Below are 25,669 nucleotides of genomic sequence, written 5' to 3' on the forward strand. Positions count from 1 at the left end.
GAGCAAATGCGAATGCTATTTGCACTGTGTATGGCCAGAATAGAACAAGAGTGCTGTTCTTAGCCTGAATGAACCCTTTCTGCTCGAACTTGAAACGGAACATTATTCAACTCCATTTAGCAAGTTTAATTGAACCCTAGTGTGCCATGCAAGAAAAACACTATGCTTTTGGAAACGGGCATTCTTGCACTCTACTGTGTTTCCTATAGGGCCAGTACAGTGAGCTAGCTCCGAACAAAAGAACTGTGCTTCCTACACAAACGGGGCATATCTAGTTCAACTAAGTATTGGAAACTGAGTAAAACAGGAGCTTCGCTTCAGTCCAATGCACTGTACTGCCTGGGAACAGACGCGAATGCTATTTGCACTGTGTATGGCCAGAATAGCACAAGAGTGCTATTCCTAGCCTGAATGGACCCTTGCTGCTAGATATTAAACTGAGCGTGATTCAACTCCGTTTAGGAAGTTTAATTGAACCCAAGTGTACCATGCAAGAAAAACACTCTGCTTTTGAGAAACGGGCATTCTTGCAATCTACTTTGTTTCCTATAGGGCCAGTACAGTGACCTAGCTCAGAACAAAAGAACTGTGCTTCCTACACAAACGGGGCATATCTAGTTCAACTCAGTATTGGAAACTGAGTATAACGGGAGCTCCTCTTCAGCCCAATACACTGTACTGGCTGGGAACAGACGCGAATGCTATTTGCACTGTGTATGGCCAGAATAGCACAAGCGTGCTGTTCTTAGCCTGACTGAATGCTTGCTGCTAGAACTTGAAACCGAACATGATTCAACTCCGTATAGCAAGTTTAATTGAACTGTAGTGTGCCATGCAAGAAAAACAGTCTGCTTTTGAGAAACGGGCATTCTTGCACTCTACTGTGTTTCCTAGAGGGCCAGTACAGTGAGTTAGCTCAGAACAAATGAACTGTGCTTCCTACACAAACGGGGCATATCTAGTTCAACTCAGTATTGGAAACTGAGTAAAACAGGTGCTTCTCCTCGGTCCAATACACTGTACTGGCTGGGAACAGACGCGAATGCTATTTGCACTGTGTATGAACAGAATAGCACAAGAGTGCTGTTCTTAGCCTGAATGAACCCTTGCTGCTAGAAATTGAAACGGAACGTGATTCAACTCGGTTTTGGAAGTTTAATTGAACCCTAGTGTGCCATGCAAGAAAAACACTCTGCTTTTGAGAAACGGGCATTCTTGCACTCTGCTGTGTTTAATATAGGGCCAGTACAGTGAGCTAGCTCAGAACAAAAGAACTGTGCTTCCTACACAAACGGGGCATATCTATTTCAACTCAGTATTGGAAACTGAGTAAAACAGGAGCTTTTCTTCAGTCCAATACACTGTACTGGCTGGGAACAGACGCGAATGCTATTTGCACTGTGTATGGCCAGAATAGCACAAGAGTGCTATTCTTATCCTGAATGAACCCTTTCTGCTCGAACTTGAAACGGAATGTGATTCAACTCCGTTTAGCAAGTTTAATTGAACCCTAGTGTGCCATGCAAGAAAAACACTATGCTTTTGGAAACGGGCATTCTTGCACTCTACTGTGTTTCCTATAGGGCCAGTACAGTGAGCTAGCTCCGAACAAAAGAACTGTGCTTCCTACACAAACGGGGCATATCTAGTTCAAATCAGTATTTGAAACTGAGTAAAACAGGAGCTTCTCTTCAGTCCAATACACTGTACTGGCTGGGAACAGACGCGAATGCTATTTGCACTGTGTATGGCCAGAATAGCACAAGAGTGCTGTTCTTAGCCTGAATGAACGCTTGCTGCTAGAACTTGAAACCGAACATGATTCAACTCCGTATAGCAAGTTTAATTGAACTGTAGTGTGCCATGTAAGAAAAACACTCTGCTTTTGAGAAACGGGCATTCTTGCACTCTACTGTGTTTCCTATAGTGCTAGTACAGTGAGGTAGCTCACAACAAAAGAACTGTGCTTCCTACACAAACGGGGCATATCTAGTTCAACTCAGTATTGGAAACTGAGTAAAACAGGAGCTTCTCTTCAGTCCAATACACTGTACTTGCTGGGAGCAGACGTGCATGCTATTTGCACTGTGTATGGTCAGAATAGCACAAGAGTGCTGTTCTTAGCCTGAATGAACCCTTGCTGCTAGAACTTGAAACAGAACGTGATTGAACTCGGTTTAGGAAGTTTAATTGAACCGTAGTGTGCCATGCAAGAAAAACACTCTGCTTTTGAGAAACGGGCATTCTTGCACTCTACTGTGTTTCCTAGAGGGCCAGTACAGTGAGCTAGCTCAGAACAAATGAACTGTGCTTCCTACACAAACGGGGCATATCTAGTTCAACTCAGTATTGGAAACTGAGTAAAACAGGAACTTCTCTTCAGTCCAATACACTGTACTGGCTGGGAACAGACGCGAATGCTATTTGCACTGTGTAGGGCCAGAAAAGCACAAGAGTGCTGTTCTTAGCCTGAATGAACCCTTGCTGCTAGAACTTGAAACTGAACGTGATTCAACTCCGTTTAGGAAGTTTAATTGAACCCTAGTGTGCCATGCAAGAAAAACACTCTGCTTTTGAGAAACGGGCATTCTTGCACTCTGCTGTGTTTCCTATAGGGCCAGTACAGTGAGCTAGCTCAGAACAAGAGAACTGTGCTTCCTACACAAACGGGGCATATCTAGTTCAACTCAGTATTTGAAATGAGTAAAACAGGAGCTTCTCTTCAGTCCAATACACTGTACTGGCTGGGAACAGACGCGAATGCTATTTGCACTCTGTATGGCCAGAATAGCACAAGAGTGCTGTTCTTAGCCTGAATGAACGCTTGCTGCTAGAACTTGAAACCGAACATGATTCAACTCCGTATAGCAAGTTTAATTGAACTGTAGTATGCCATGCAAGAAAAACAGTCTGCTTTTGAGAAACGGGCATTCTTGCACTCTACTGTGTTTCATATAGGGCTAGTACAGTGAGCTAGCTCAGAACAAGAGAACTGTGCTTCCTACACAAACGGGGCATATCTAGTTCAACTCAGTATTGGAAACTGAGTAAAACAGGAGCTTCTCTTCAGTCCAATACACTGTACATGCTGGGAGCAGACGCGCATGCTATTTGCACTGTGTATGGCCAGAATAGCACAAGAGTGCTGTTCTTAGCCTGAATGAATCCTTGCTGCTAGAACTTGAAACAGAACGTGATTCAACTCCGTTTAGGAAGTTTAATTGAACCCTAGTGTGCCATGCAAGAAAAACACTCTGCTTTTGAGAAACGGGCATTCTTGCACTCTACTGTGTTTCCTAGAGGGCCAGTACAGTGAGCTAGCTCAGAACAAATGAACTGTGCTTCCCACACAAACTGGGCATATCTAGTTCAACTCAGTATTGGAAACTGAGTAAAACAGGAGCTTCGCTTTAGTCCAATGCACTGTACTGCCTGGGAACAGACGCGAATGCTATTTGCACTGTGTATGGCCAGAATAGCACAAGAGTGCTATTCCTAGCCTGAATGGACCCTTGCTGCTAGATATTAAACTGAGCGTGATTCAACTCCGTTTAGGAAGTTTAATTTAACCCAAGTGTACCATGCAAGGAAAACACTCTGCTTTTGAGAAACGGGCATTCTTGCAATCTACTTTGTTTCCTATAGGGCCAGTACAGTGACCTAGCTCAGAAAAAAAGAACTGTGCTTCCTACACAAACGGGGCATATCTAGTTCAACTCAGTATTGGAAACTGACTATAACGGGAGCTTCTCTTCAGTCCAATACACTGTACTGGCTGGGAACAGATGCGAATGCTATTTGCACTGTGTATGGCCAGAATAGCAAAAGAGTGCTGTTCTTAGCCTGAATGAACGCTTGCTGCTAGAACTTGAAACCGAACATGATTCAACTCCGTATAGCATGTTTAATTGAACTGTAGTGTGCCATGCAAGAAAAACAGTCTGCTTTTGAGAAACGGGCATTCTTGCACTCTACTGTGTTTCCTAGAGGGCCAGTACAGTGAGCTAGCTCAGAACAAATGAACTGTGCTTCCTACACAAACGGGGCATATCTAGTTCAACTCAGTATTGGAAACTGAGTAAAACAGGAGCTTCTCCTCGGTCCAATACACTGTACTGGCTGGGAACAGACGCGAATGCTATTTGCACTGTGTATGACCAGAATAGCACAAGAGTGCTGTTCTTAGCCTGAATGAACCCTTGCTGCTAGAAATTGAAACGGAACGTGATTCAACTCGGTTTAGGAAGTTTAATTGAACCCTAGTGTGCCATGCAAGAAAAACACTCTGCTTTTGAGAAACGGGCATTCTTGCACTCTGCTGTGTTTAATATAGGGCCAGTACAGTGAGCTAGCTCAGAACAAAAGAACTGTGCTTCCTACACAAACGGGGCATATCTATTTCAACTCAGTATTGGAAACTGAGTAAAACAGGAGCTTCTCTTCAGTCCAATACACTGTACTGGCTGGGAACAGACGCGAATGCTATTTGCACTGTGTATGGCCAGAATAGCACAAGAGTGCTATTCTTATCCTGAATGAACCCTTTCTGCTCGAACTTGAAACGGAATGTGATTCAACTCCGTTTAGCAAGTTTAATTGAACCCTAGTGTGCCATGCAAGAAAAACACTATGCTTTTGGAAACGGGCATTCTTGCACTCTACTGTGTTTCCTATAGGGCCAGTACAGTGAGCTAGCTCCGAACAAAAGAACTGTGCTTCCTACACAAACGGGGCATATCTAGTTCAAATCAGTATTTGAAACTGAGTAAAACAGGAGCTTCTCTTCAGTCCAATACACTGTACTGGCTGGGAACAGACGCGAATGCTATTTGCACTGTGTATAGCCAGAATAGCACAAGAGTGTTGTTCTTAGCCTGAATGAACGCTTGCTGCTAGAACTTGAAGCCGAACATGATTCAATTCCGTATAGCAAGTTTCATTGAACTGTAGTGTGCTATGTAAGAAAAACACTCTGCTTTTGAGAAACGGGCATTCTTGCACTCTACTGTGTTTCCTATAGTGCTAGTACAGTGAGGTAGCTCACAACAAAAGAACTGTGCTTCCTACACAAACGGGGCATATCTAGTTCAACTCAGTATTGGAAACTGAGTAAAACAGGAGCTTCTCTTCAGTTCAATACACTGTACTTGCTGGGAGCAGACGCGCATGCTATTTGCACTGTATGGCCAGAATAGCACAAGAGTGCTGTTCTTAGCCTGAATGAACCCTTGCTGCTAGAACTTGAAACAGAACGTGATTCAACTCCGTTGAGGAAGTTTAATTGAACCGTAGTGTGCCATGCAAGAAAAACACTCTGCTTTTGAGAAACGGGCATTCTTGCACTCTACTGTGTTTCCTAGAGGGCCAGTACAGTGAGCTAGCTCAGAACAAATGAACTGTGCTTCCTACACAAACGGGGCATACATAGTTCAACTCAGTATTGGAAACTGAGTAAAACAGGAACTTCTCTTCAGTCCAATACACTGTACTGGCTGGGAACAGACGCGAATGCTATTTGCACTGTGTAGGGCCAGAAAAGCACAAGAGTGCTGTTCTTAGCCTGAATGAACCCTTGCTGCTAGAACTTGAAACTGAACGTGATTCAACTCCGTTTAGGAAGTTTAATTGAACCCTAGTGTGCCATGCAAGAAAAACACTCTGCTTTTGAGAAACGGGCATTCTTGCACTCTGCTGTGTTTCCTATAGGGCCAGTACAGTGAGCTAGCTCAGAACAAGAGAACTGTGCTTCCTACACAAACGGGGCATATCTAGTTCAACTCAGTATTTGAAATGAGTAAAACAGGAGCTTCTCTTCAGTCCAATACACTGTACTGGCTGGGAACAGACGCGAATGCTATTTGCACTGTGTATGGCCAGAATAGCACAAGAGTGCTGTTCTTAGCCTGAATGAACGCTTGCTGCTAGAACTTGAAACCGAACATGATTCAACTCCGTATATCAAGTTTAATTGAACTGTAGTGTGCCATGCAAGAAAAACACTCTGCTTTTGAGAAACGGGCATTCTTGCACTCTACTGTGTTTCATATAGGGCTAGTACAGTGAGCTAGCTCAGAACAAAAGAACTGTGCTTCCTACACAAACGGGGCATATCTAGTTCAACTCAGTATTGGAAACTGAGTAAAACAGGAGCTTCTCTTCAGTCCAATACACTGTAATTGCTGGGAGCAGACGCGCATGCTATTTGCACTGTGTATGGCCAGAATAGCACAAGAGTGCTGTTCTTAGCCTGAATGAATCCTTGCTGCTAGAACTTGAAACAGAACGTGATTCAACTACGTTTAGGAAGTTTAATTGAACCGTATTGTGCCATGCAAGAAAAACACTCTGCTTTTGAGAAACGGGCATTCTTGCACTCTACAGTGTTTCCTAGAGGGCCAGTACAGTGAGCTAGCTCAGAACAAATGAACTGTGCTTCCTACACAAACTGGGCATATCTAGTTCAACTCAGTATTGGAAACTGAGTAAAACAGGAGCTTCGCTTCAGTCCAATGCACTGTACTGCCTGGGAACAGCGCGAATGCTATTTGCACTGTGTATGGCCAGAATAGCACAAGAGTGCTATTCCTAGCCTGAATGGACCCTTGCTGCTAGATATTAAACTGAGCGTGATTCAACTCCGTTTAGGAAGTTTAATTTAACCCAAGTGTACCATGCAAGAAAAACACTCTGCTTTTGAGAAACGGGCATTCTTGCAATCTACTTTGTTTCCTATAGGGCCAGTACAGTGACCTAGCTCAGAACAAAAGAACTGTGCTTCCTACACAAACGGGGCATATCTAGTTCAACTCAGTATTGGAAACTGAGTATAACGGGAGCTTCTCTTCAGTCCAATACACTGTACTGGCTGGGAACAGACGCGAATGCTATTTGCACTGTGTATGGCCAGAATAGCACAAGAGTGCTGTTCTTAGCCTGAATGAACGCTTGCTGATAGAACTTGAAACCGAACATGATTCAACTCCGTATAGCAAGTTTAATTGAACTGTAGTGTGCCATGCAAGAAAAACAGTCTGCTTTTGAGAAACGGGCATTCTTGCACTCTACTGTGTTTCCTAGAGGGCCAGTACAGTGAGCTAGCTCAGAACAAATGAACTGTGCTTCCTACACAAACGGGGCATATCTAGTTCAACTCAGTATTGGAAACTGAGTAAAACAGGAGCTTCTCCTCGGTCCAATACACTGTACTGGCTGGGAACAGACGCGAATGCTATTTGCACTGTGTATGGCCAGAATAGCACAAGAGTGCTATTCTTATCCTGAATGAACCCTTTCTGCTCGAACTTGAAACGGAATGTGATTCAACTCTGTTTAGCAATTTTAATTGAACCCTAGTGTGCCATGCAAGAAAAACACTATGCTTTTGGAAACGGGCATTCTTGCACTCTACTGTGTTTCCTATAGGGCCAGTACAGTGAGCTAGCTCCGAACAAAAGAACTGTGCTACCTACACAAACGGGGCATATCTAGTTCAACTCAGTATTTGAAACTGAGTAAAACAGGAGCTTCTCTTCAGTCCAATACACTGTACTGGCTGGGAACAGACGCGAATGCTATTTGCACTGTGTATGGCCAGAATAGCACAAGAGTGCTGTTCTTAGCCTGAATGAACGCTTGCTGCTAGAACTTGAAGCCGAACATGATTCAACTCCGTATAGCAAGTTTAATTGAACTGTAGTGTGCCATGCAAGAAAAACACTCTGCTTTTGAGAAACGGGCATTCTTGCACTCTACTGTGTTTCATATAGGGCTAGTACAGTGAGCTAGCTCAGAACAAAAGAACTGTGCTTCCTACACAAACGGGGCATATCTAGTTCAACTCAGTATTGGAAACTGAGTAAAACAGGAGCTTCTCCTTGGTCCAATACACTGTACTGGCTGGGAACAGACGCGAATGCTATTTGCACTGTGTATAACCAGAATAGCAGAAGAGTGCTGTTCTTAGCCTGAATGAACCCTTGCTGCTAGAAATTGAAACGGAACGTGATTCAACTCGGTTTAGGATGTTTAAATGAACCCTAGTGTGCCATGCAAGAAAAACACTCTGCTTTTGAGAAACGGGCATTCTTGCACTCTGCTGTGTTTAATATAGGGCCAGTACAGTGAGCTAGCTCAGAACAAAAGAACTGTGCTTCCTACACAAACGGGGCATATCTATTTAAACTCAGTATTGGAAACTGAGTAAAACAGGAGCTTCTCTTCAGTCCAATACACTGTACTGGATGGGAACAGACGCGAATGCTATTTGCACTGTGTATGGCCAGAAAAGCACAAGAGTGCTGTTCTTAGCCTGAATGAACCCTTGCTGCTAGAACTTGAAACTGAACGTGACTCAACTCCGTTTAGGAAGTTTAATTGAACCCTAGTGTGCCATCCAAGAAAACACTCTGCTGTTGAGAAACGGGCATTCTTGCACTCTGCTGTGTTTCCTATAGGGCCAGTACAGTGAGCTAGGTCAGAACAAAAGAACTGTGCTTCCTACAAAAACGGGGCATATCTAGTTCATCTCATTATTGGAAACTGAGTAAAACAGGAGCTTCTCTTCAGTCCAATACACTGTACTGGCTGGGAACAGACGCGAATGCTATTTGCACTGTGTATGGCCAGAATAGCACAAGAGTGCTGTTCTTATCCTGAATGAATCCTTTATGCTAGAACTTGAAACTGAACGTGATTTAACAACATTTAGGAAGTTTAATTGAACCCTAGTGTGCCATGCAAGAAAAACACTCTGCTTTTGAGAAACGGGCATTCTTGCATTCTACTGTGTTTCCTATAGGGCCAGTACAGTGAGCTAGCTCAGAACAAAAGAACTGTGCTTCCTACACAAACGGGGCATATCTAGTTCAACTCAGTATTGGAAACTGAGTAAAACAGGAGCTTCTCTTCAGTCCAATACACTGTACTGGCTGGGAGCAAATGCGAATGCTATTTGCACTGTGTATGGCCAGAATAGAACAAGAGTGCGGTTCTTAGCCTGAATGAACCCTTTCTGCTCGAACTTGAAACGGAACATTATTCAACTCCGTTTAGCAAGTTTAATTGAACCCTAGTGTGCCATGCAAGAAAAACACTATGCTTTTGGAAACGGGCATTCTTGCACTCTACTGTGTTTCCTATAGGGCCAGTACAGTGAGCTAGCTCCGAACAAAAGAACTGTGCTTCCTACACAAACGGGGCATATCTAGTTCAACTAAGTATTGGAAACTGAGTAAAACAGGAGCTTCGCTTCAGTCCAATGCACTGTACTGCCTGGGAACAGACGCGAATGCTATTTGCACTGTGCTTGGCCAGAATAGCACAAGAGTGCTATTCCTAGCCTGAATGGACCCTTGCTGCTAGATCTTAAACTGAGCGTGATTCAACTCCGTTTAGGAAGTTTAATTGAACCCAAGTGTACCATGCAAGAAAAACACTCTGCTTTTGAGAAACGGGCATTCTTGCAATCTACTTTGTTTCCTATAGGGCCAGTACAGTGACCTAGCTCAGAAAAAAAGAACTGTGCTTCCTACACAAACGGGGCATATCTAGATCAACTCAGTATTGGAAACTGAGTATAACGGGAGCTTCTCTTCAGTCCAATACACTGTACTGGCTGGGAACAGACGCGAATGCTATTCGCACTGTGTATGGCCAGAATAGCACAAGAGTGCTGTTCTTAGCCTGAATGAGCGCTTGCTGCTAGAACTTGAAACCGAACATGATTCAACTCCGTATAGCAAGTTTAATTGAACTGTAGTGTGCCATGCAAGAAAAACAGTCTGCTTTTGAGAAACGGGCATTCTTGCACTCTACTGTATTTCCTAGAGGGCCAGTACAGTGAGCTAGCTCAGAACAAATGAACTGTGCTTCCTACACAAACGGGGCATATCTAGTTCAACTCAGTATTGGAAACTGAGTAAAACAGAAGCTTCTCCTCGGTCCAATACACTGTACTGGCTGGGAACAGACGCGAATGCTATTTGCACTGTGTATGACCAGAATAGCACAAGAGTGCTGTTCTTAGCCTGAATGAACCCTTGCTGCTAGAAATTGAAACGGAACGTGATTCAACTCGGTTTAGGATGTTTAAATGAACCCTAGTGTGCCATGCAAGAAAAACACTCTGCTTTTGAGAAACGGGCATTCTTGCACTCTATTGTTTTTCCTATAGGACCAGTACAGTGAGCTAGCTGAGAACAAAAGAACTGTGCTTCCTACACAAACGGGGCATATCTAGTTCAACTCAGTATTTGAAACTGAGTAAAACAGGAGCTTCTCTTCAGTCCAATACACTGTACTGGCTGGGAACAGACGCGAATGCTATTTGCACTGTGTATGGCCAGAATAGCACAAGAGTGCTGTTCTTAGCCTGAATGAACCCTTGCTGCTAGAACTTGAAACTGAACGTGATTCAACTCTGTTTAGGAAGTTTAATTGAACCCTAGTGCCATGCAAGGAAAACACTCTGCTTTTGACCAACGGGCATTCTTGCACTCTACTGTGTTTCCGATAGGGCCAATACAGTGAGCTAGCTCAGAACAAAAGAAGTGTGCTACCTACACAAACGGGGCATATCTAGTTAAACTCAGTATTGGAAACTGAGTATAAAGGGAGCTTCTCTTCAGTCCAATACATTGTACGGGCTGGGAACAGACGCGAATGCTATTTGCACTGTGTATGGCCAGAATAGCACAAGAGTGCTGTTCTTATCCTGAATGAACCCTTGCTGCTAGAATTTGAAACTAATGTGATTCAACCCCGTTTAGGAAGTTTAATTGAACCCTAGTGTGCCAAGCAAGAAAAACACTCTGCTTTTGAGAAACGGGCATTCTTGCACTCTACTGTGTTTCCTATAGGGCTAGTACAGTGAGCTAGCTCAGAACAAAATAACTGTGCTTCCTACTCAAACGGGGCATATCTAGTTCAATCCTGGATTGGAAACTGAGTAAAACAGGAGCTACTCTTCAGTCCAATACACTGTACTGGCTGGGAACAGAAGCGAATGCTATTTCCACTGTGTATGGCCAGAATACCACAAGAGTGCTGTTCTTAGCCTGAATGAACCCTTGCTGCTAGAACTTGAAACTGAACATGATTCAACTCCGTTTAGGAAGTTTAATTGAACCCCAGAGTGCCATGCAAGGAAAACACTCTGCTTTTGAGAAATGGGCATTCTTGCATTCTACTGTGTTTCCTAGAGGGCCAGTAAAATGAGCTAGCTCAGAACAAAAGAACTGTGCTTCCTACACAAACGGGGCATATCTAGTTCAACTCAGTATTGGAAACTGAGTAAAACAGGAGCTTCTCTTCAGTCCAATACACTGTACTGGCTGGGAACATACGCAAATGCTATTTGCACTGTGTATGGCCAGAATAGCACAAGAGTGTTGTTCTTAGCCTGAATGAACCCTTGCTGCTAGACCTTGAAACTGAACGTGACTCAACTCCGTTAGGGAAGTTTAATTGAACCCTAGTGTGCCATGCAAGAAAAACACTCTGCTTTTGAGAAACGGGCATTCTTGCACTCTATTGTGTTTCCTATAGGACCAGTACAGTGTGCTAGCCCAGAACAAAAGAACTGTGCTTCCTACACAAATGGGGCATATCTAGTTCAACTCAGTATTGGAAACTGAATAAAACAGGAGCTTCTCTTCAGTCCAATACACTGTGCTGGCTGGGAACAGAAGCGAATGCTATTTGCACTGTGTATGGCCAGAATAGCACAAGAGTGCTGTTCTTAGCCTGAATGCTATTTGCACTGGCCAGAATAGTACAAGAGTGCTGTTCTTAGCCTGAATGAACCCTTTATGCTAGAACTTGAATCTGAACGTGATTCAACTCCGTTTCGCAAGTTTAATTGAGTCCTAGTGTGCCATGCAAGAAAAACAGTCTTTCTTTGAGAAACGGGCATTCTTGCACTCTACTGTGTTTCCTATAGTGCCAGTACAGTGAGCTAGCTCAGAACAAAAGAACTGTGCTTCCTACACAAACGGGGCATATCTAGTTCAACTCAGTATTGGAAACTGAGTAAAACAGTAGCTTCTCTTCAGTCCAATGCACTGTACTGGCTGGGAACAGACGCGAATGCTATTTGTACTGTGTATGGCCAGAATAGCACAAGAGTGCTGTTCCTAGCCTGAATGAACCCTTGCTGCTAGAACTTGAAATTGAACGTGATTCAACTCCATTTAGGAAGTTTAATTGAACCCTAGTGTGCCATGCAAGAAAAACACTATGCTTTTGGAAACAGGCATTCTTGCACTCTACTGTGTTTCCTATAGGGCCACTACAGTGAGCTAGCTCTGAACAAAAGACCTGTGCTTCCTACACAAACAGGGCATATCTAGTTCAACTAAGTATTGGAAACTGAGTAAAACAGGAGCTTTGCTTCAGTCCAATACACTGTACTGGCTGGGAACAGACGCGAATGCTATTTGCACTGTGTATGGCCAGAATAGCACAATAGTCGTATTCCTAGCCTGAATGAACCCTTGCTGCTAGATCTTGAAACTGAGCATGATTCAACACCGTTTAGGAAGTTTAATTGAACCCAAGTGTACCATGCAAGAAAAACACTCTGCTTTTGAGAAACGGGCATTCTTGCAATCTACTTTGTTTCCTATAGGGCCAGTACAGTGACTTAGCTCAGAACAAAAGAACTGTGCTTCCTACACAAACGGGGCATATCTAGTTCAACTCAGTGTTGGAAACTGAGTATAAAGGGAGCTTCTCTTCCGTCCAATACACTGTACTGGCTGGGAACAGACGCGAATGCTATTTGCACTGTGTATGGCCAGAATAGCACAAGAGTGCTGTTCTTAGCCTGAATGAACCCTTGCTGCTAGAACTTGAAACTGAACGTGATTCAACTCTGTTTAGGAAGTTTAATTGAACCCTAGTGCCATGCAAGGAAAACACTCTGCTTTTGACAAACGGGCATTCTTGCAATCTACTGTGTTTCCGATAGGGCCAATACAGTGAGCTAGCTCAGAACAAAAGAAGTGTGCTACCTACACAAACGGGGCATATCTAGTTCAACTCAGTATTGGAAACTGAGTATAAAGGGAGCTTCTCTTCAGTCCAATACATTGTACGGGCTGGGAACAGACGCGAATGCTATTTGCACTGTGTATGGCCAGAATAGCACAAGAGTGCTGTTCTTATCCTGAATGAACCCTTGCTGCTAGAATTTGAAACTAATGTGATTCAACCCCGTTTAGGAAGTTTAATTGAACCCTAGTGTGCCATGCAAGAAAAACACTCTGCTTTTGAGAAACGGGCATTCTTGCACTCTATTGTGTTTCCTATAGGACCATTACAGTGTGCTAGCCCAGAACAAAAGAACTGTGCTTCCTACACAAATGGGGCATATCTAGTTCAACTCAGTATTGGAAACTGAATAAAAAGGAGCTTCTCTTCAGTCCAATACACTGTGCTGGCTGGGAACAGACGCGAATGCTATTTGCACTGTGTATGGCCAGAATAGCACAAGAGTGCTGTTCTTAGCCTGAATGCTATTTGCACTGGCCAGAATAGTACAAGAGTGCTGTTCTTAGCCTGAATGAACCCTTTATGCTAGAACTTGAATCTGAACGTGATTCAACTCCGTTTCGCAAGTTTAATTGAGTCCTAGTGTGCCATGCAAGAAAAACAGTCTTCCTTTGAGAAACGGGCATTCTTGCACTCTACTGTGTTTCCTATAGTGCCAGTACAGTGAGCTAGCTCAGAACAAAAGAACTGTGCTTCCTACACAAACGGGGCATATCTAGTTCAACTCAGTATTGGAAACTGAGTAAAACAGGAGCTTCTCTTCAGTCCAATGCACTGTACTGGCTGGGAACAGACGCGAATGCTATTTGCACTGTGTATGGCTAGAATAGCACAAGAGTGCTGTTCCTAGCCTGAATGAACCCTTGCTGCTCGAACTTGAAATTGAACGTGATTCAACTCCATTTAGGAAGTTTAATTGAACCCTAATGTGCCATGCAAGAAAAACACTATGCTTTTGGAACAGGCATTCTTGCACTCTACTGTGTTTCCTATAGGGCCAGTACAGTGAGCTAGCTCTGAACAAAAGACCTGTGCTTCCTACACAAACAGGGCATATCTAGTTCAACTCAGTTTTGGAAACTGAGTTAAACATTAGCTTCTCTTCAGTCCAATACACTGTACTGGCTGGGAACAGTCGCGAATGCTATTTGTACTGTGTATGGCCAGAAAAGCACAAGAGTGCTGTTCTTAGCCTGAATGAACCCTTGCTGCTAGAACTTGAAACTGTACGTGATTAAACTCCGTTTAGGAAGTTTAATAGAACCCTAGTGTGCCATGCAAGGAAAACACTCTGCTTTTGAGAAACGGGAATTCTTGCACTCTACTGGGTTTCCTATAGGGCCAGTACAGTGAGCTAGCTCAGAACAAAAGAAGTGTGTTTCCTACACAAACGGGGCATATCTAGTTCAACTCAGTATTGGAAACTGAGTAAAACAGGAGCTTCTCTTCAGTCCAATACACTGTACTTGCTGGGAGCAGACACGAATGCTATTTGCACTGTGTATGGCCATAATAGCACAAGATTGCTGTTCTTAGCCTGAATGAACCCTTGCTGCTAGACCTTGAAACTGAACGTGATTCAACTCCGTTTAGGAAGTTTAATTGAACCATAGTGTGCCATGCAAGGAAAACACTCTCTTTTGAGAAACGGGCATTCTTGCACTCTGCTGTGTTTCCTATAGGGCCAGTACAGTGAGCTAGCTCAGAACAAAAGAACTGTGCTTCCTACACAAACGGGGCATATCTACTTCAACTCAGTATTGGAAACTGAGTACAACAGGAGCTTCTCTTCATTCCAATACACTGTACTGCTTGGGAACAGACGTGAATGCTATTTGCAGTGTGTATGGCCAGAATAGCACAAGAGTGCTGTTCTTAGCCTGAATGAACCCTTGCTGCTAGAACTTGAAACTGAACGTAATTCAACTCCGTTTAGGAAGTTTAACTGAACCCTAGTGTGCCATGCAAGAAAAACACTCTGCTTTTGGAAACGGGCATTCTTGACCTCTACTGTGTTTCCTATAGGGCCTGTACAGTGAGCTAGCTCAGAACAAAAGAACTGTGCTTCCTACACAAACGGGGCATATCTAGTTCAACTCAGTATTGGAATCTGAGTAAAACAGGAGCTTCTCTTCAGTCCAATACTCTGTACTTTCTGGGAACAGACGCGAAAGCTATTTGCACTGTGTATGGCCAGAATAGCACAAGAGTGCTGTTCCTAGCCTGAATGAACCCTTGCTGCTAGAACTTGAAACTGAACGTGATTCAACTCCGGTTAGGAAGTTTAATTGAACCATAGTGTGCCATGCAAAAAAACACTCTGCATTTGAGAAACGGGCATTCTTGCACTCTACTGTGTTTCCTATAGGGCCAGTACAGTGAGCTAGCTCAGAACAAATGAACTGTGCTGCCTACACAAACAGGGCATATCTAGTTCAACTCAGTATTGGAAACTGAGTAAAACAGGAGCTTCTCTTCAGTACAATACACTGTACTGTCTGGGAACAGACGCGAATGCTATTTGCACTGTGTATGGCCAGAATAGCACAAGAGTGCTGTTCTTAGCCTGAATGAACCCTTGTTGCTAGAACTTGAAACTGAACGTGATTCAACTCCGTTTAGGAAGTTTAATTGAACCCTATAGTGCCATGCAAGGAAAACACTCTCTTTTGAGAAACGGGCAATCTTGCACTCTGCTGTGTTTCCTATAGGGCCAGTACAGTGAGCTAGCTCAGAACAAAAGAACTGTGCTTCCTACACAAAGGGGGCATATCTACTTGAACTCAGTATTGGTAACTGAGTAAAACAGGAGCTTCTCTTCAGTCCAATACACTGTACTGCTTGGGAACAGACGTGAATGCTATTTGCACTGTGTATGGCCAGAATAGCACAAGAGTGCTGTTCTTAGCCTGAATGAACCCTTGCTGCTAGAACTTGAAACTGAACGTAATTCAACTCCGTTTAGGAAGTTTAATTGAACCCTAGTGTGCCATGCAAGAAAAAGACTATGCTTTTGGAAACGGGCATTCTTGAACTCTACTGTGTTTCCTATAGGGCCTGTACAGTGAGCTAGCTCAGAACAAAAGAACTGTGCTTCCTACACAAACGGGGCATATCTAGTTCAACTCAGTATTTGAAACTGAGTAAAACAGGAGCTTCTCTTCAGTCCAATACACTGTACTGGCTGGGAACAGTCGCGAATGCTGTTTGCACTGTGTATGGCCAGAATAGCATAAGAGTGCTGTTGTTAGCCTGAATGAACGCTTGCTGCTAGAACTTGAAACGGAACGTGATTCAACTCCGTTTAGCAAGTTTAATTGAACCCTAGTGTGCCATGCAAGAAAAACACTCTGCTTTTGAGAAACCGTTATTCTTGTACTCTACTGTGTTTCCTATAGGGCCAGTACAGTGAGCTAGCTCAGAACAAAAGAACTATGCTTCCTACACAAACGGGGCACATCTAGTTCAACTAAGTATTGGAAACTGAGTAAAACAGGAGCTTCTCTTCATTCCAATGCACTGTACTAGCTGGGAAGAGACGCGAATGCTATTTGCACTGTGTATGGCCAGAATATCACAAGAGTGCTGTTCCTAGCCTGAATGAACCCTTGCTGCTAGATCTTGAAACTGAGCGTGATTCAACTCCGTTTAGGAAGTTTAATTGAACCCAAGTGTACCATGCAAGAAAAACACTCTGCTTTTGAGAAACGGGCATTCTTGCAATCTACTTTGTTTCCTATAGGGCCCGTACAGTGACCTAGCTCAGAACAAAAGAACTTTGTTTCCTACACAAACGGGGCATATCTAGTTCAACTCAGTATTGAAAACTGAGTATAACGGGAGCTTCTCTTCAGTCCAATACACTGTACTGGCTGGGAACAGTCGCGAATGCTATTTGCACTGTGTATGGCCAGAATAGCACAAGAGTGCTGTTCTTAGCCTGAATGAACGCTTCCTGCTAGAACTTGAAACAGAACATGATTCAACTCAATATAGCAAGCTTAATTGAACTGTAGTGTGCCATGCAAGGAAAACACTCTTCTTTTGAGAAACGGGCATTCTTGCACTCTACTGGGTTTCCTATAGGGCCAGTACAGTGAGCTAGCTCAGAACAAATGAACTGTGCTTCCTACACAAACGGGGCATATCTAGTTCAACTCAGTATTGGAAACTGAGTAAAACAGGAGGTTCTCTTCAGTCCAATACACTGTACTGGCTTTGACAGACGCGAATGCTAATTGCACTGTGTATGGCCAAAAAAGCACAAGAGTGCTCTTCTTAGCCTGAATGAACCCTTGCTGGTAGAACTTGAAACTGAAAGTGATTCAACTCCGTTTAGGAAGTTTAATTGAACCCTAGTGTGCCATGCAAGAAAAACACTCTACTTTTAAGACACGGGCATTCTTGCACTCTGCTGTGTTTACTATGGGGCCAGTACAGTGACCTAGCTCCGAACAAAAAAACTGTGCCTCCTACACAAACGGGGCATATCTAGTTCAACTCAGTATTTGAAACTGAGTGAAACAAGAGCTTCTCTTCAGTCCAATACACTGTACTGGCTGGGAGCAGATACGAATGCTATTTGCACTGTGTAATGCCAGAATAGCACAAGAGTGCTGTTCTTAGCCTGAATGAACCCTTGTTGCTCGAACTTGAAACGGAACGTGATTCAACTCCGTTTAGCAAGTTTAATTGAACCCTAGTGTGCCATGCAAGAAAAACACTCTGCTTTTGAGAAACGGGCATTCTTGCACTCTACTGTGTTTCCTAGAGGGCCAGTACAGTGAGCTAGCTCAGAACGAATGAACTGTGCTTCCTACACAAACGGGGCATATCTAGTTCAACTAAGTATTGGAAACTGAGTAAAACGGGAGCTTCTCTTCAGTCCTATGCACAGTACTGGCTGGGAACAGACACGAATGCTATTTGCACTGTGTATGTCCAGAATAGTACAAGAGTGGTGTTCCTAGCCTGAATGAACCCTTGCTGCCTGATCTTGAAACTGAGCGTGATTCAACTCCGTTTAGGAAGTTTAATTGAAACCAAGTGTACCATGCAAGAAAAACACTCTGCTTTTGAGAAACGGGCATTCTTGCACTCTACTTTATTTCCTATAGGGCCAGTACAGTGAGCTGGCTCCGAACAAAAGAACTGTGCTTCCTACACAAACGGAGCATATCTAGTTCAACTCATTATTGGAAACTGAGTGAAACAGGAGCTTCTCTTCAGTCCAATACACTGTACTGGCTGGGAACAGACGCGAATGCTATTTGCACTGTGTATGGCCAGAATAGCACAAGAGTGCTGTTCTTAGCCTGAATGAACCCTTGCTGCTAGAACTTGAAACTGAACGTGATTCAACTCCGCTTAGAAAGTTTAATTGAACCCTAGTGTGCCATGCAAGAAAAACACTCTGCTTTTGGAAACGGGCATTCTTGCACTCTACTGTGTTTCCTATAGGGCCAGTACAGTGAGCTAGCTCCGAACAAAAGAACTGTGCTTCCTACACAAACGGGGCATATCTAGTTCAACTAAGTATTGGAAACTGAGTAAAACAGGAGCTTCTCTTCAGTGCAATGCACTGTACTGGCTGGGAACAGACGCGAATGCTATTTGCACTGTGTATGGCCAGAATAGCACAAGAGTGCTGTTCTTAGCCTGAATGAACCCTTGCTGCTAGAACTTGAAACTGAACGTAATTCAACTCCGTTTAGGAAGTTTAATTGAACCCTAGTGTGCCATGCAAGAAAAACACTATGCTTTTGGAAACGGGCATTCTTGAACTCTTCTGTGTTTCCTATAGGGCCTGTACAGTGAGCTAGCTCAGAACAAAAAACTGTGCTTCCTACACAAACGGGGCATATCTAGTTCAACTCAGTATTGGAAACTGAGTAAAACAGGAGCTTCTCTTCAGTCCAATACACTGTACTGGCTGGGAACAGTCGCGAAAGCTGTTTGCACTGTGTATGGCCAGAATAGCACAAGAGTGCTGTTGTTAGCCTGAATGAACGCTTGCTGCTAGAACTTGAAACGGAACGTGATTCAACTCCGTTTAGCAAGTTTAATTGAACTGTAGTGTGCCATGCAAGAAAAACACTCTTCTTTGAGAAACGGGCATTCTTGCCCTCTACTGGGTTTCCTATAGGGCCAGTACAGTTAGCTAGCTCAGAACAAAAGAACTGTGTTTCCTACACAAACGGGGCATATCTAGTTCAACTCAGTATTGGAAACTGAGTAAAACAGGAGCTTCTCTTCAGTCCAATACACTGTACTTGCTGGGAGCAGACGTGAATGCTATTTGCACTGTGTATGGCCAGAATAGCACAAGAGTGCTGTTCTTAGCCTGAATGAACCCTTGCTGCTAGAACTTGAAACAACGTGATTCAACTCCGTTTTGGAAGTTTAATTGAAGCCTAGTGTGCCATGCAAGAAAAACACTCTGCTTTTGAGAAACGGGCATTCTTGCACTCTACTGTGTTTCCTAGAGGGCCAGTACAGTGAGCTAGCTCAGAACAAATGAACTGTGCTTCCTATACAAACGGGGCATATCTAGTTCAACTCAGTATTGGAAACTGAGTAAAACAGGAGCTTCTCTTCAGTCCAATACACTGTACTGGCTTTGACAGACGCGAATGCTATTTGCACTGTGTATGGCCAAAAAAGCACAAGAGTGCTCTTCTTAGCCTGAATGAACCCTTGCTGGTAGAACTTGAAACTGAAAGTGATTCAACTCCGTTTAGGAAGTTTAATTGAACCCTAGTGTGCCATGCAAGAAAAACAATCTACTTTTAAGACACGGGCATTCTTGCACTCTGCTGTTTTTACTATAGGGCCAGTACAGTGAGCTAGCTCCGAACAAAAAAACTGTGCTTCCTACACAAACGGGGCATATCTAGTTCAACTCAGTATTTGAAACTGAGTGAAACAGGAGCTTCTCTTCAGTCCAATACACTGTACTGGCTGGGTGCAGATGCGAATGCTATTTGCACTGTGTAAGGCCAGAATAGCACAAGAGTGCTGTTCTTAGCCTGAATGAACCCTTTCTGCTCGAACTTGAAACGGAACGTGATTCAACTCCGTTTAGGAAGTTTAATGGAACAGTAGTGTGCCATGCAAGAAAAACACTCTGCTTTTGAGAAACGGGCATTCTTGCACTCTACTGTGTTTCCTATAGGGCCAGTACAGTGAGCTAGCTCAGAACAAAAGAACTGTGCTTCCTACACAAACGGGGCATATCTAGTTCAACTCAGTATTGGAAACTGAGTAAAACAGGAGCTTCTCTTCAGTCCAATACACTGTGCTGGCTGGGAACAGACGCGAATGCTATTTGCACTCTGTATGGCCAGAATAGCACAAGAGTGCTGTTGTTAGCCTGAATGAACGCTTGCTGCTAGAACTTGAAACGGAACATGATTCAACTCCGTTTAGCAAGTTTAATTGAACTTTAGTGTGCCATGCAAGAAAAACACTCTGCTTTTGAGAAACGGGTATTCTTGCACTCTACTGTGTTTCCTATAGGTCCAGTAGAGTGAAGTAGCTCAGAACAAAAGAACTGTGCTTCCTACACAAATGGGGCATATCTAGTTCAACTAAGTATTGGAAACTGAGTAAAACAGGAGCTTCTCTTCATTCCAATGCACTGTACTAGCTGGGAAGGGACGCGAATGCTATTTGCACTGTGTATGGCCAGAATATCACAAGAGTGCTGTTCCTAGCCTGAATGAACCCTTGCTGCTAGATCTTGAAACTGAGCGTGATTCAACTCCGTTTAGGAAGTTTAATTGAACCCAAGTGTACCATGCAAGAAAAGCACTCTGCTTTTGAGAAACGGGCATTCTTGCAATCTACTTTGTTTCCTATAGGGCCCGTACAGTGACCTAGCTCAGAACAAAAGAACTTTGTTTCCTACACAAACGGGGCATATCTAGTTCAACTCAGTATTGAAAACTGAGTATAACGGGAGCTTCTCTTCAGTCCAATACACTGTACTGGCTGGGAACAGTCGCGAATGCTATTTGCACTGTGTATGGCCAGAATAGCACAAGAGTGCTGTTCTTAGCCTGAATGAACCCTTGCTGCTAGAACTTGAAACTGAATGTGATTCAACTCCGTTTAGGAAGTTTAATTGAACCCTAGTGTACCATGCAAGGAAAACACTCTGCTTTTGAGAAACGGGCATTCTTGCACTCTACTGTGTTTCCTAGAGGGCCAGTACAGTGAGCTAGCTCAGAACGAATGAACTGTGCTTCCTACACAAACGGGGCATATCTAGTTCAACTAAGTATTGGAAACTGAGTAAAACGGGAGCTTCTCTTCAGTCCAATGCACAGTACTGGCTGGGAACAGACACGAATGCTATTTGCACTGTGTATGTCCATAATAGCACAAGAGTGGTGTTCCTAGCCTGAATGAACCCTTGCTGCCTGATCTTGAAACTGAGCGTGATTCAACTCCGTTTTGGAAGTTTAATTGAATCGTAGTGTGCCTTGCAAGAAAAACACTCTGCTTTTGAGAAACGGGCATTCTTGCATTCTACTGTGTTTCCTAGAGGGCCAGTACAGTGAGCTAGCTCAGAACAAATGAACTGTGCTTCCTACACAAACGGGGCATATCTAGTTCAACTCAGTATTGGAAACTGAGTAAAACAGGAGGTTCTCTTCAGTCCAATACACTGTACTGGCTTTGACAGACGCGAATGCTAATTGCACTGTGTATGGCCAAAAAAGCACAAGAGTGCTCTTCTTAGCCTGAATGAACCCTTGCTGGTAGAACTTGAAACTGAAAGTGATTCAACTCCGTTTAGGAAGTTTAATTGAACCCTAGTGTGCCATGCAAGAAAAACACTCTACTTTTAAGACACGGGCATTCTTGCACTCTGCTGTGTTTACTATGGGGCCAGTACAGTGACCTAGCTCCGAACCAAAAAACTCTGCCTCCTACACAAACGGGGCATATCTAGTTCAACTCAGTATTTGAAACTTAGTGAAACAAGAGCTTCTCTTCAGTCCAATACACTGTACTGGCTGGGAGCAGATACGAATGCTATTTGCACTGTGTAATGCCAGAATAGCACAAGAGTGCTGTTCTTAGCCTGAATGAACCCTTGTTGCTCGAACTTGAAACGGAACGTGATTCAACTCCGTTTAGCAAGTTTAATTGAACCCTAGTGTGCCATGCAAGAAAAACACTCTGCTTTTGAGAAACGGGCATTCTTGCACTCTACTGTGTTTCCTAGAGGGCCAGTACAGTGAGCTTGCTCAGAACGAATGAACTGTGCTTCCTACACAAACGGGGCATATCTAGTTCAACTAAGTATTGGAAACTGAGTAAAACGGGAGCTTCTCTTCAGTCCTATGCACAGTACTGGCTGGGAACAGACACGAATGCTATTTGCACTGTGTATGTCCAGAATAGTACAAGAGTGGTGTTCCTAGCCTGAATGAACCCTTGCTGCCTGATCTTGAAACTGAGCGTGATTCAACTCCGTTTAGGAAGTTTAATTGAAACCAAGTGTACCATGCAAGAAAAACACTCTGCTTTTGAGAAACGGGCATTCTTGCACTCTACTTTATTTCCTATAGGGCCAGTACAGTGAGCTGGCTCCGAACAAAAGAACTGTGCTTCCTACACAAACGGAGCATATCTAGTTCAACTCATTATTGGAAACTGAGTGAAACAGGAGCTTCTCTTCAGTCCAATACACTGTACTGGCTGGGAACAGACGCGAATGCTATTTGCACTGTGTATGGCCAGAATAGCACAAGAGTGCTGTTCTTAGCCTGAATGAACCCTTGCTGCTAGAACTTGAAACTGAACGTGATTCAACTCCGCTTAGAAAGTTTAATTGAACCCTAGTGTGCCATGCAAGAAAAACACTCTGCTTTTGGAAACGGGCATTCTTGCACTCTACTGTGTTTCCTATAGGGCCAGTACAGTGAGCTAGCTCCGAACAAAAGAACTGTGCTTCCTACACAAACGGGGCATATCTAGTTCAACTAAGTATTGGAAACTGAGTAAAACAGGAGCTTCTCTTCAGTGCAATGCACTGTACTGGCTGGGAACAGACGCGAATGCTATTTGCACTGTGTATGGCCAGAATAGCACAAGAGTGCTGTTCTTAGCCTGAATGAACCCTTGCTGCTAGAACTTGAAACTGAACGTAATTCAACTCCGTTTAGGAAGTTTAATTGAACCCTAGTGTGCCATGCAAGAAAAACACTATGCTTTTGGAAACGGGCATTCTTGAACTCTTCTGTGTTTCCTATACGGCCTGTACAGTGAGCTAGCTCAGAACAAAAGAACTGTGCTTCCTACACAAACGGGGCATATCTAGTTCAACTCAGTATTGGAAACTGAGTAAAACAGGAGCTTCTCTTCAGTCCAATACACTGTACTGGCTGGGAACAGTCGCGAAAGCTGTTTGCACTGTGTATGGCCAGAATAGCACAAGAGTGCTGTTGTTAGCCTGAATGAACGCTTGCTGCTAGAACTTGAAACGGAACGTGATTCAACTCCGTTTAGCAAGTTTAATTGAACTGTAGTGTGCCATGCAAGAAAAACACTCTTCTTTGAGAAACGGGCATTCTTGCCCTCTACTGGGTTTCCTATAGGGCCAGTACAGTTAGCTAGCTCAGAACAAAAGAACTGTGTTTCCTACACAAACGGGGCATATCTAGTTCAACTCAGTATTGGAAACTGAGTAAAACAGGAGCTTCTCTTCAGTCCAATACACTGTACTTGCTGGGAGCAGACGTGAATGCTATTTGCACTGTGTATGGCCAGAATAGCACAAGAGTGCTGTTCTTAGCCTGAATGAACCCTTGCTGCTAGAACTTGAAACTGAACGTGATTCAACTCCGTTTTGGAAGTTTAATTGAAGCCTAGTGTGCCATGCAAGAAAAACACTCTGCTTTTGAGAAACGGGCATTCTTGCACTCTACTGTGTTTCCTAGAGGGCCAGTACAGTGAGCTAGCTCAGAACAAATGAACTGTGCTTCCTATACAAACGGGGCATATCTAGTTCAACTCAGTATTGGAAACTGAGTAAAACAGGAGCTTCTCTTCAGTCCAATACACTGTACTGGCTTTGACAGACGCGAATGCTATTTGCACTGTGTATGGCCAAAAAAGCACAAGAGTGCTCTTCTTAGCCTGAATGAACCCTTGCTGGTAGAACTTGAAACTGAAAGTGATTCAACTCCGTTTAGGAAGTTTAATTGAACCCTAGTGTGCCATGCAAGAAAAACAATCTACTTTTAAGACACGGGCATTCTTGCACTCTGCTGTTTTTACTATAGGGCCAGTACAGTGAGCTAGCTCCGAACAAAAAAACTGTGCTTCCTACACAAACGGGGCATATCTAGTTCAACTCAGTATTTGAAACTGAGTGAAACAGGAGCTTCTCTTCAGTCCAATACACTGTACTGGCTGGGTGCAGATGCGAATGCTATTTGCACTGTGTAAGGCCAGAATAGCACAAGAGTGCTGTTCTTAGCCTGAATGAACCCTTTCTGCTCGAACTTGAAACGGAACGTGATTCAACTCCGTTTAGGAAGTTTAATGGAACAGTAGTGTGCCATGCAAGAAAAACACTCTGCTTTTGAGAAACGGGCATTCTTGCACTCTACTGTGTTTCCTATAGGGCCAGTACAGTGAGCTAGCTCAGAACAAAAGAACTGTGCTTCCTACACAAACGGGGCATATCTAGTTCAACTCAGTATTGGAAACTGAGTAAAACAGAAGCTTCTCTTCAGTCCAATACACTGTGCTGGCTGGGAACAGACGCGAATGCTATTTGCACTCTGTATGGCCAGAATAGCACAAGAGTGCTGTTGTTAGCCTGAATGAACGCTTGCTGCTAGAACTTGAAACGGAACATGATTCAACTCCGTTTAGCAAGTTTAATTGAACTGTAGTGTGCCATGCAAGAAAAACACTCTGCTTTTGAGAAACGGGTATTCTTGCACTCTACTGTGTTTCCTATAGGTCCAGTAGAGTGAAGTAGCTCAGAACAAAAGAACTGTGCTTCCTACACAAATGGGGCATATCTAGTTCAACTAAGTATTGGAAACTGAGTAAAACAGGAGCTTCTCTTCATTCCAATGCACTGTACTAGCTGGGAAGGGACGCGAATGCTATTTGCACTGTGTATGGCCAGAATATCACAAGAGTGCTGTTCCTAGCCTGAATGAACCCTTGCTGCTAGATCTTGAAACTGAGCGTGATTCAACTCCGTTTAGGAAGTTTAATTGAACCCAAGTGTACCATGCAAGAAAAGCACTCTGCTTTTGAGAAACGGGCATTCTTGCAATCTACTTTGTTTCCTATAGGGCCCGTACAGTGACCTAGCTCAGAACAAAAGAACTTTGTTTCCTACACAAACGGGGCATATCTAGTTCAACTCAGTATTGAAAACTGAGTATAACGGGAGCTTCTCTTCAGTCCAATACACTGTACTGGCTGGGAACAGTCGCGAATGCTATTTGCACTGTGTATGGCCAGAATAGCACAAGAGTGCTGTTCTTAGCCTGAATGAACCCTTGCTGCTAGAACTTGAAACTGAATGTGATTCAACTCCGTTTAGGAAGTTTAATTGAACCCTAGTGTACCATGCAAGGAA

Source organism: Peromyscus maniculatus, chromosome 15, assembly GCF_049852395.1.
Source record: "Peromyscus maniculatus bairdii isolate BWxNUB_F1_BW_parent chromosome 15, HU_Pman_BW_mat_3.1, whole genome shotgun sequence".
Taxonomy (NCBI): domain Eukaryota; kingdom Metazoa; phylum Chordata; class Mammalia; order Rodentia; family Cricetidae; genus Peromyscus; species Peromyscus maniculatus.